The sequence below is a fragment of the Helianthus annuus genome, chromosome 13 (assembly GCF_002127325.2).
Source record: "Helianthus annuus cultivar XRQ/B chromosome 13, HanXRQr2.0-SUNRISE, whole genome shotgun sequence".
NCBI classification, from domain to species: Eukaryota; Viridiplantae; Streptophyta; class Magnoliopsida; order Asterales; family Asteraceae; genus Helianthus; species Helianthus annuus.
This window is the reverse complement of record NC_035445.2, coordinates 12864196-12875018: the sequence shown is the minus strand read 5'-3', so window position 1 is coordinate 12875018 and position 10823 is coordinate 12864196.

Sequence of the window (10823 nt, the reverse complement as noted above, 5' to 3'; positions counted from 1 at the left end):
CCTTGCTGGAATCCCCATCCCATTTTCTCTTGCTATCACTAGGAGTAGTAGGAGTAGCAGAAGTGGTAGCGGTAGTAGTAGCACTGATGCGCTTAGGCAGCCTGTTCTGTTCCACTGCCTGATCTGTGAGGCGATGAGCAAGACGCTGAATATCCTGAATATTATTAAGGTTAGCCGATGTCACATGGCTCTGAATTTCTGGTGCTAACCCCTTGAGGTACAACTCAATGCGCTTGACTGGAGGGTCCACCATGGTTGGACACAAGATGGCCAGTTCGTTTGACCGTTTCGTATACGCTTCAATTTCCGACCCTGTCATTTTCAGATGAAAGAGCTCCACTTCCAGCTTGTGGATGTCATCACGTGAGCAGTATTCCTGTTTGATGAGTTCCTTGAAATCATTCCAAGGGGTGGCGTTAGCAGCTGCCAACCCTAATATCTGAACTTGCGCGTTCCACCAAGTCAGCGCAATTCCTTCCAGAGTACCAGTGGCGTACTTCACCCTGTGAGCCTCAGGGCATTCACACATTTCAAACACCGACTCGAGCTTCTCAAACCAATGGAGGAGTCCGACTGCTCCTTCAGTGCCACTAAATGTGCTTGGACGACAGTCCATGAAGTTCTTGAAAGTGCAAACAGGTGGCTGAGCGTGTTGACCTATTGTGTATAAGAATAGGACAAGGTTAAACACAAGAGTTGGTTTAGGAGTGTAGGATCTAGAGGTCCTAGTGTGAGTTACGACTGAAGGATATACCTCCTGCTTGTGCGGCTGCAAGTGCCGCAGCAACTTGTTCGTTAATCAGAGCCGTCAACTGGGCTTGAGTCATGTTAACGCGTCCACTCATGATCTTCATATCAAAGGGAACATAAGTGAGAGAGGTTCGCGAAAAGTGCGATGACAGAGGAGAGTAAGCACACAAGTGTTCTCAAGCAATAGTGGTTATGTACATTTAAGCATACCATGAGCAAAGTTCTATGTAATCTAGCAAGTAGGCAATAAAACATATACCATATTACCTAGAATGTTGAGTCTTGCACGTGGAGCGAGGCGTCGTTGTGGATCGTTGAGAGCACTGTACTGGTTATAGTCTGGTTTTAATAAAAAACGTTTTCCCCTTATTAAAACCAAGTTCTCTATAACCAATGGCTCTGATACCAATCTGTCACACCCCCAAAATCCACACGCAGAGTACCACCGCTTGGAGGCGTGACATGACCAGGATCAAGCCACCAATCATATCGAACATAATAAGTAATAAATGTATTTCAACCAAACAATATGAAAGGTGTTCAAACAAATCATATTAAGTGTCTAGCGGAAGCATAATTGTAAACCCAATGCAAGTAATAAGTTCAAATGTTTAAATGTTTTAACATAGCATCCTCGATCCATGTCCCACAACGACTGCGCCTCCCGTGCAAGCTCCATGGGTACCTAAGGTCCTGCAAGGCATGTAACAGAGAGTCAACAACTATTTGAGCGAGTTCACAGTTGGTTATTCAGTGTTCGTGATAGAATAGTAAATCGTATGTTCGTTTAGTAAACCATGTATCGTATGCATTTGTATCGCAGCCCTCTAGGCATGTGTGCGAAGATTAGTGGGTGTTTCCTAAGTATTCTAGACTAGGTATATTTGTATCGCAGCCTTCCCGGCATGTGTGCGAAGTTTAGTGTATGGTTCGCAGCCATTCTAGGCATGTGTGCGAAGGTTGGTTTAAATATCGCAGCCATTCCCGGAGTGTGTGCGAAGAGAAGTATTTGTATCACTAGTCTAGCAGTATCTATCAATAACCTTCCTCTCCCGAGGCCTAAAGTACGTAATCCCGATAATAACTTAAGTGTAAGAAATCTTCCAAACCCATTCCCGACCCTGGGAACCCCATGCCTTGGTAAGAGTGTGAACTCACCTTGGTTTGCTCGGCAGATACACAAAAAGGTCAAGTTTAGCGGCTAGTGGTCAACCACGTCCTAACATGGTTACCATACAAGTCAGGTTTTGGTTTCGAGTAGTGCACATAAGTATCACATAAGCTAGCAGATAAGGAACACATACAGATCATGGCAGTTACACATCATCACGTTTAACAGTCATAATGTATTCAACTTGTGCAATTAAAAGATTGGGCTCGCAAGAGCTTAATGGCCTTGTGCGAGTCATCCGTTAGAGCCCAATACTACCCGGCCCAATATTAAGAAACCCAACAAAACTATAAGCATAAACACGGTCCAAATAACATGACTTGTGCGATCCGGATAGCTTGTACGATCCGGTCGGCTTGTGCGATTGGAACTAGCCCGGCCCAACATGATTATCCGGCCCAACAGTTGAGCAACATAACAACTTGTGTGATCCAACAGCCTTGTGCGACTGGGGACACCTTGTGCGATTGGATCATCTTGTGCGACTGGACTCCTTGTGCGGTCAGATCAGACCTTGCACGATCTGATCTTGTGCGACCAGGAGCCTTGTGCGATTAGTTTAAATGTCCGGATTTCATGTAGTCAGTTACAAACATTCAATGGTTTCCAAATTTGTCATTTATCAATTAACACGATTTCAGATCTTAACCAATCCCTTAATCGGTTAAACAAGGTTTTTATCTCAAACTTCTTATGAACTCTATCATAATCAAACAAGAACAATAATCTCAACACTTAAACATATCCATCTAGGGTTTTAGATCATCATATAACACTTCATACTCGACTCTACAACTAATCCGATTTCCACATACATGCAGCCGAGTAACAACATTCGATTCTTGGAATAGTACTATGCAGTCCGATTAACACAAATAATTTCTAATACACATATGCAAGCCGATTTCATGAACACTATAATCAAACCATTCGGATTCGAATAAAACACATATATGGCCGATTACCTTCATTCATGCCTAATCATATATCATTCGAACCAATCATAACAATACATCATCATGTAAGCATATATAGCATAACATCATAAAATCATGGAAGCAAGTAGTTAACATACTAACCGATTAGAGAATGAACAAGGATTGATCTGAATAAGAAAAGATCTTCAATAGGGAAGGTGTGTTTGCCGTCAAGTTCTAGAGAGAAGGAAGAGAGCTAGGGTTTGTGTGTAAAGTGTTTTGCAAGTTGTGAGAAGTAACCCTATCTCCTAAGTGTTATGCGCATAAAAAGGAGTGGGCCGAACCCTCACTTGGGCTGCCCATTTGATCCGAATACAAGAGTGTAGCCCAAATGGGCTTGTGCGATCGGGTGTGTGTTGTGCGTTTGGGCTCGTTTGCATACATACATATATTACACATAACACATATCAAACATAACATTCATTAAGTCAACATATAAGATAATCATGCCAACTTCACATGCGTTACATTAAGCACATAAATAGGTTCTGAAATACGAGTTGTCACAGATAACACGCCCTGTTGGCTCTCCTTCGCAGTCATCTCGGGACTTAGCTGGTAGTAATTGTCTTGTGAGTATGTTGGATCTGAGTTTGATTCTGATTGTATTTTGTGTTTGTAATTAAAATGAAAATGGATGAGTGTGCAGCGGAATTATGATGAAAACAAACTTTGCATACAATCAAACGAGAGTAATACTTTGATCAACATCTTTACACAATGAATCGGAAGATTGAATTTATTTCAATAACGATTACAATGATTGATGAATGAATGCAAACTCCCCCTCAGCCAGAGCTCAGTTGTTTGTTCGTGCAAAGAAGACGATGATGCAAAAGAGCTAATAGAACAGTACAAAGTACTGAACTATTTATAGGCACTTGCAAACCACTGAGCATCTTAGCTGACGTCACCATGAAAGTGACATCTAACCTCCTAACAAACTCTAACCTCTGATCTATACAAACACTATTATGTTAACTATTGCTATTACATTACATTACAAGACAAACTATTGATCAGCTGCTGCAACCTTCCACTACTGTGCACCCAGCAGTACTTGTCCGGATCAGCAGTGCTTGACTCAAAGTAGTAGATTGAATCAGCAGGGCTTTAGTCTTTCATCAGGTCTTTACTTGAGCAGCAGTTGTAGGTCAGCATTTTGCACAATCAAGGGGAGAGATTTGTATGTAGTCATCTGTTTATTCTGGATCCACTGCTCTGATCCAGTTTTGGTTTTAATTATCTGTTCCTCTGATAGGGTTCAATCCCAACAATCTCCCCCTGGAACAGATAATGCTAAAACTCTTCATTATTGTGGACATTTATTGCCTCATCAACAGTTCCCTTATCTGTCCTTTAAATTGTAATTCAAAGTCAAGGGCATCTGTGTCTTCATCATCCCTGCTAAGTGGAAGATCAAGGAGATCCTGCAAATCTTCAAGACTCAGGCCAAGAGCTTGTTCCCTTGATATTTTCTCCACTTCTCCACCAGACCTGAGCAAAGTCAATACGCTGGTCTGTTTGTCAGTTTCCCACTTTTGTATTTTTGAGCCTGGTGGGTTTCTTGGGAGATGTTTATTTGCAGAGGTATTTGGTGAGGTTGGCCTATTCATAACTGGCTGAGCAGTATTTGCAGTTTGATCCAAACCAAGAGTTTCTGTGATCATTTTCTTTATGCCTTCTTTTACAAGGTCATCTCCTTTTATCATCTCTTGGATGGTTTCACCTCCCAACTGTTTGTGTGTCTTTCTTTTATAGATGGCAGCACCAGTTGGAGCAGTGGTTCTCCTGATTTGCAGCTTTGATGGTCTTTTTGAAACCTCTGCTTCAGGATAGTCAGGCTTTTGAGGAACTTTTGGATCTTTCTTTCTTAATTCCTCTAACCTTTTGTAGGTGATCCTGACCACATCTTCTTTCCATCTAGCAATTTGTCTTTTGTTTCCATATTCAGCAGCAACCAGTTCTTCTTTCATGCTTTTCAGTTCTACCTGTTTGTCAGGTACATTCTTTCTAAACTTTGCCCAGTCAGGAGGAGTGTGAGTGACTTTCGTTTTTATCATGTCTTGAATTCTTGCTGCTTCATTTTCAAGCTCAGGAACAGTCCACTCTTTGTACATGTATCTCTCTCCTTTGTACTTCTTGTGAGCCATGATGCTTTCAATGTAGTCTTTCTTCAAAGTTTCAGCTGCTCTTTCTGAAATTTGTTGACTGACATTTTTTGCAAATTGTTCTAGGGAACTGACTTGTGTGAGCAGATATTGATAGTTTCTAGAAATTTCTTTGTCAGATTTCCCTTGTGTGTTTCTTTTTGAGATATCATCTGCTTGCTTGGCCTTGATCTTCAAATATTCATCAACATTTTTAGGCCAGGGATATCCTTTTATTGATGGCAAACTCCTTTTGGCAGGGTCATCCTCATAGTAAAAGGATTTTATTTCTTCTCTAACAGCTGCTAGTTCAAGAGGAAACTGAACACCTGCAGGAGGTAAGGGCTTGTGCATTCGAACTGAAGAGAGAGTAACTGGTTTTGGTATTGTGACAAGAGCCAAAGATTTTAAAGATGTTTGAGATGGTGAAGTGTCATCATCTTTGAGAATTAGCCTTCTCCTCTTTGTTTGAGGAGGGTCTGATGATGTTTTGGATGGAACAGTGGTGGTGGATGTAGTGGCAGTGATTTGTGATTGACTAACAGTTGTTGAAACAACTGGTGTTCCAACCACTGTTGTCTTTACAGCAGATGTTGTAACAACTGCTGCCTTCTGCCTTTTGGCAGGATGTGATTTTGTTTTTGGTGGTGATGGTGATAAGGCAGTGGATGTAGTGTGTGTTGAAGTGGTGTGTGTTGAAGTGGGAGCAGATGTTGAAACCACTGAAGTACCAACAGTAGTGGGTACAATAGGAGTTACAACAGCTGTTTTAGGTGGTGGTTTTGGAACAGACTTTGAACGTCTGGTTGGAATGGATTTGGGTAGCCTTACTCTTCTTGTAGGCTTCTTCTTTTCATCAACAAGATTTTCATCATCATTTGACCCTGAAGTACCCTGATCCGGATAATCCACCCTGGCTTTCCTTTTGGTCTCTCTATCCCTTTTTACACTTGCAACTGCTTCTGCCAGTGCATTTGTGGTCACATCAATTTTCTTGCTTCCATCCGGCATAGGGATCTGTTTGGTCATGTTTGCATTTTCTGGTTCAATGTAGAGACCATCCTCTATTCCCTTCTTTTTCCACTCCTGAATTTTCTCCCCCTTTTTGGCATTATCTGGGGGAAGTTGATCAATGAAGAGAACGGTTGGAGGAGCAGTGCCAGTGGTGTGCAGGATCTGAGTTTTGAGAGCCTTTAGATCAGCTTGAGTGTTCTTGAACCTTGACTCCATTGCATTCCTCAGCTGTTGAACATGTTTTTCATGTTGCTGATCTGCTATTTGTGCTTGATGATGGAGAAAAGGTTGAAATAGATTCCAGAGCTCATTTGTAGCAGGTGCCTGTTGTGGAGCAGGTGCTTGAGGTGGAACAGCAGTGGATTGCATCTTTTGAGTTTTCAACACCTGCTGTAGCATGTTTTTAAGATCTGCAACAGATGTATCCAACTTTTCAATTCGTTCCGTCAAATCCTGATATTTTAAATCATCACCCAATTTAATGGGATCATTTGATTTCCCACTAACTGTTACACCCCCAAAATCCACCTGCGGAGTATCACCGCCTGGGAGCGTGACTGACCAGGATCAAGCCACCAATTATATCGAACATGTAATTAATATCAGGTAAAATAAATGCAAACCAATCATTCAATACGATAGGTGTTCAAAACATAATTATAGTTTCAAAGTGTAGCGGAAGCATAAGTATGAAAACCCATTGTATAACATAAGTTCAAATGTTTAAAAGTTTTAACATGGCATCCACGACCCAAGCTCCACAATGACCTGCTCCTCCCTGTGCAAGCTCCATGTATCTAACGACCTGCAAGGCATGCAGCAGAGAGTCAACAACTAGTTGAGCGAGTTCACAGAAAGTAAGTTCGTAGCAGTAATACGTATGTTCGTTTGGTGGGGGCTTCCCACGTATGTATGTACTAATAGTGGGGGTTTCCCGTGATTATATTTATTACTAATGGGGGCTTCCCATGTTTATCCTTACTAGACTATTGTAACCATGTGTTCATCTTAATCCGAGAACAGGAATACATACAAGGTCACGTAGGTTTTACGTGAGTGCCCTTCCCCGAGGACAGTGGTACGCGTGGGGTTTACGTAGGTTTTACGTAAGTGTCCTTCCGACCCGGAAGACAGTAGTAGGTATGAGTTTACGTAGGTTTTACGTAAGTGTCTTCCCGACCCGGGAGACAGTGGTAGATACTAATTTACGTAGGTTTTACGTAAGTGTCCTGACTGAGGATGATGGTATATAGTCTAGCAATAGTGTAAGTACGAGTAACTGTCCAATTCAAATCTTCCCAACCCAATTCCCAACCCGGGAATCCCATGCCTTGGCTGTGTGAACTCACCTTGGTTTGCTCGGTATGCTTAACTATGTGCTAGCAATTACTCAATCAAATCCTATAGTAAGCATGTATACTTGATCAGTTCAAGTTCGTAAAGTTTCACATGCAATTAATACCACAGAGTATGTTTGACAGTTGATATCATGCATCATACGTCAGTTAATCATATTCATACAATCCACGTTTCACATAGAGGCTTTCTCAATTTAATCTAACAATATCGTTCGCACTTAACTCGATTCATACACTTTGCATAGTTCACATGCATGACAGAGTTAATCAGAAACAGATTACAGTTAACTCACATAACGTAGTTATCATGACAGATTTAACATAGTTATCATACTTAACATACTTAAAGCGTTAATAAACTTAACAGGTTTAACGGAGTTTGTGGCTTCATTTAATCATACAAATCTTAACAGATTCAACAACAATTAACATACAACTCATTGTTTCAAAGTAATCATCACACAACATCGGACAGGGCCTTGCCCTTCTAAAACTCAGACAAAAGGTGGGGGGTTAAAACTCGGACCAATGGTGAGAGTTTTGGGCCAAGAACTCGGACAAGGGTGTGGGGGACCTTCACAAAGTCGGACAAGAGGGAGGGGGCTGCCCTACCCCCCCTTTGAGTCCAAACAAAAGTCGGACCCCCTATCTAGGGTTAAAGATCGGACAAGGGGGTGTGGGGTTAAAACTCGGACCATAACACCCCCTAAGAAACTCGGACTGCCTAACCCCCTAACATAAAGGTCGGACATCTTGTTTTTCATAAAAGTCGGACCTTAGGGTCTTTGTAAAAGTCGGAAAACATATTGTTGACACAAGCTAGGACATGTTATCATACATCAAAGGTCGGACCTTATGGTTTCATGCAATAAAATTCGGACATCTATCCATCATCAAAACTCTGACAAACAATAGTCACACATACGAATGTTCAAGTTCAATTGTGATTGTAGCAGTTACGTTCTTGTTTTCATACGATCAGAAAACCCTAATTACATACTTTCACAGTGCAGAACCAAATCAATCATCAACAGTTTAAACATATCATACATCTAAATCATCATGCAATTGATTACATAATAACCTTATTCATTTCTCAATAAATCAGACTCAATCAATAAGCACAGAATATCAAATGAAAGCTAGGGTTTAGCATAAATGAATCAATCAACAATTAACCAAAAACCAATGATTAACGATTACCTTGAATTGATTCTAACTAGATTGCAAGGTTATGACTGATGCGGGAGACTTGTGCTTGTGATGGAGATGATGATTGCCAGAGAAGATCAGAGGATTGCAAGTACGTGTTTTGTTTTGTGTAATGATTAGTAAAAAGGGATTAGGGTTAAGAATCTCTAGGATTTCACTAATTACTCTATACCTCCCTAACTATCATATTTTACACAAGTACACCATCTCACAACAATTTCACAGTTTCACCACCAAGTTCATATATTTGACAAGTCTTTCATAATTAACACATAACCATGCACAATCACACAATACACTTCATTTTATCAAAACGTTACAGTTCCACAACAAAATATTTGAACAAATAAATAACTAAACAAACAATGAACGTGCAATAAATGTGAAAATGGAATCTTGGAAACTCGAGTTGTCACATTATCCCCAACTTGAAAGAAATTTCGTCCCGAAATTTAGCATGCGGTTACTGAGGAAGCTATGTAAGTTGTATCGTTTACTGATTTTCCTGGGGTGTCACATCATCCCCCCGTTGATTTGGAATTTCGTCCCGAAATTCTGTAGTAGTAGCTTCAGCCTCAGTAGTGGTTGCATTGGTTCCGAATAACTGGGGATACTTGAGTTTCATTTGATCTTCTCGTTCCCAGGTATACTCTGGGCCACGACGGGAGTTCCAACGAACTCGTACAAGAGGTATTCTAGTGTTCTTGAGGACCTTGACATCCCGGTCCGTGATTTCAACAGGTTCCTCGACGAACTGCAACCGCTCATCGATAGTGAGCTCCTTTAAAGGAACTATGAGGGTCTCATCTGACAGACACCTCTTCAGATTCGACATGTGGAATACGTTGTGAACTGCACCGAGTTCAGCTGGTAGGTTTAGTCTGTAGGCTACTTTGCCTATTCTTTCAGTGATTTCGAACGGTCCAACATACCGTGGATTGAGCTTGCCTCGTTTACCAAATCTAACCACACCCTTCCAGGGTGAGACTTTGAGTAGCACTCGATCCCCAACTTGGAACTCGAGCGGTTTTCTACGTTTATCAGCGTAGCTTTTCTGGCGATCACGAGCTGCCGCCATGCGTTGTCGTATTTGTGCAATCTTTTCTGTGGCGTCCACTATAAGTTCTGGACCCGTGATTTGACTATCCCCCACCTCTGCCCAACAGAGAAGTGACCGGCATTTACGTCCGTACAATGCCTCAAATGGAGCGGCTTGTATGCTGGTGTGATAACGATTATTGTACGAAAACTCCACTAACGGGAGGTGCTTTTCCTAGCTATTGCCAAAATCGATAACACATGCCCGAAGCATGTCTTCTAAGGTTTGAATCGTCAGCTCAGACTGCCCATCCGTCTGAGGGTGATAAGCTGTACTCATGTCTAATGGAGATCCAAAAGCTTTGTGCACTGCTTGCCATAGTTCTGAAGTGAATCGTGCATCGCGATCCGAAATGATAGAGGTGGGCACCCCGTGCCTTGAGACTACTTCTTTAAGATAAACGTCTGCGAGGGTGGAGAACTTATCCGTTTCCTTAATAGCCAGGAAGTGTGCAGACTTGGTGAGTTGATCCACGATCACCCATATAGTATCATTCCCACTTTGAGATCTGGGTAGGCCTGTAACAAAATCCATGGAAATTTCTTCCCATTTCCATTGCGGTATCTTGGGTTGCTGAAGTAGGCCCGCTGGTTTCTGATACTCCACTTTGACTTTTGCACATGTCAAACACTTGCCGACGTAAGTCACGATGTGGGCTTTCATGCTAGGCCACCAATATGTTGTTTTGAGATCGTGGTACATTTTATCCGACCCTGGATGTACCGATTAGCGAGACTTGTGAGCTTCATCCATCACAAGTTCTCGTAAACCGCCATATAGTGGTACCCAAATACGCCCTGTTACATAGTAAGCGCCGTCTACCTTTTGTTCTAATCGTTGCCTTGAGCCGCGTAAGGCTTCAGCCCTGACGTTTTCTGGTTTCAATGCTTCCACCTGAGCATCTCGTATCTGTGTAGGAAGACTAGACTGAATGGTGAGCTGCAAAGCTCGTACACGCCTAGGTAGAGTGTCTTTTCGACTGAGTGCGTCAGCCACAACATTGGCTTTGCCTGGATGGTACTTGATGGCGCATTCGTAATCATTAAGTAACTCGACCCATCGTCGTTGACGTATGTTCAATTCCTTCTGCTT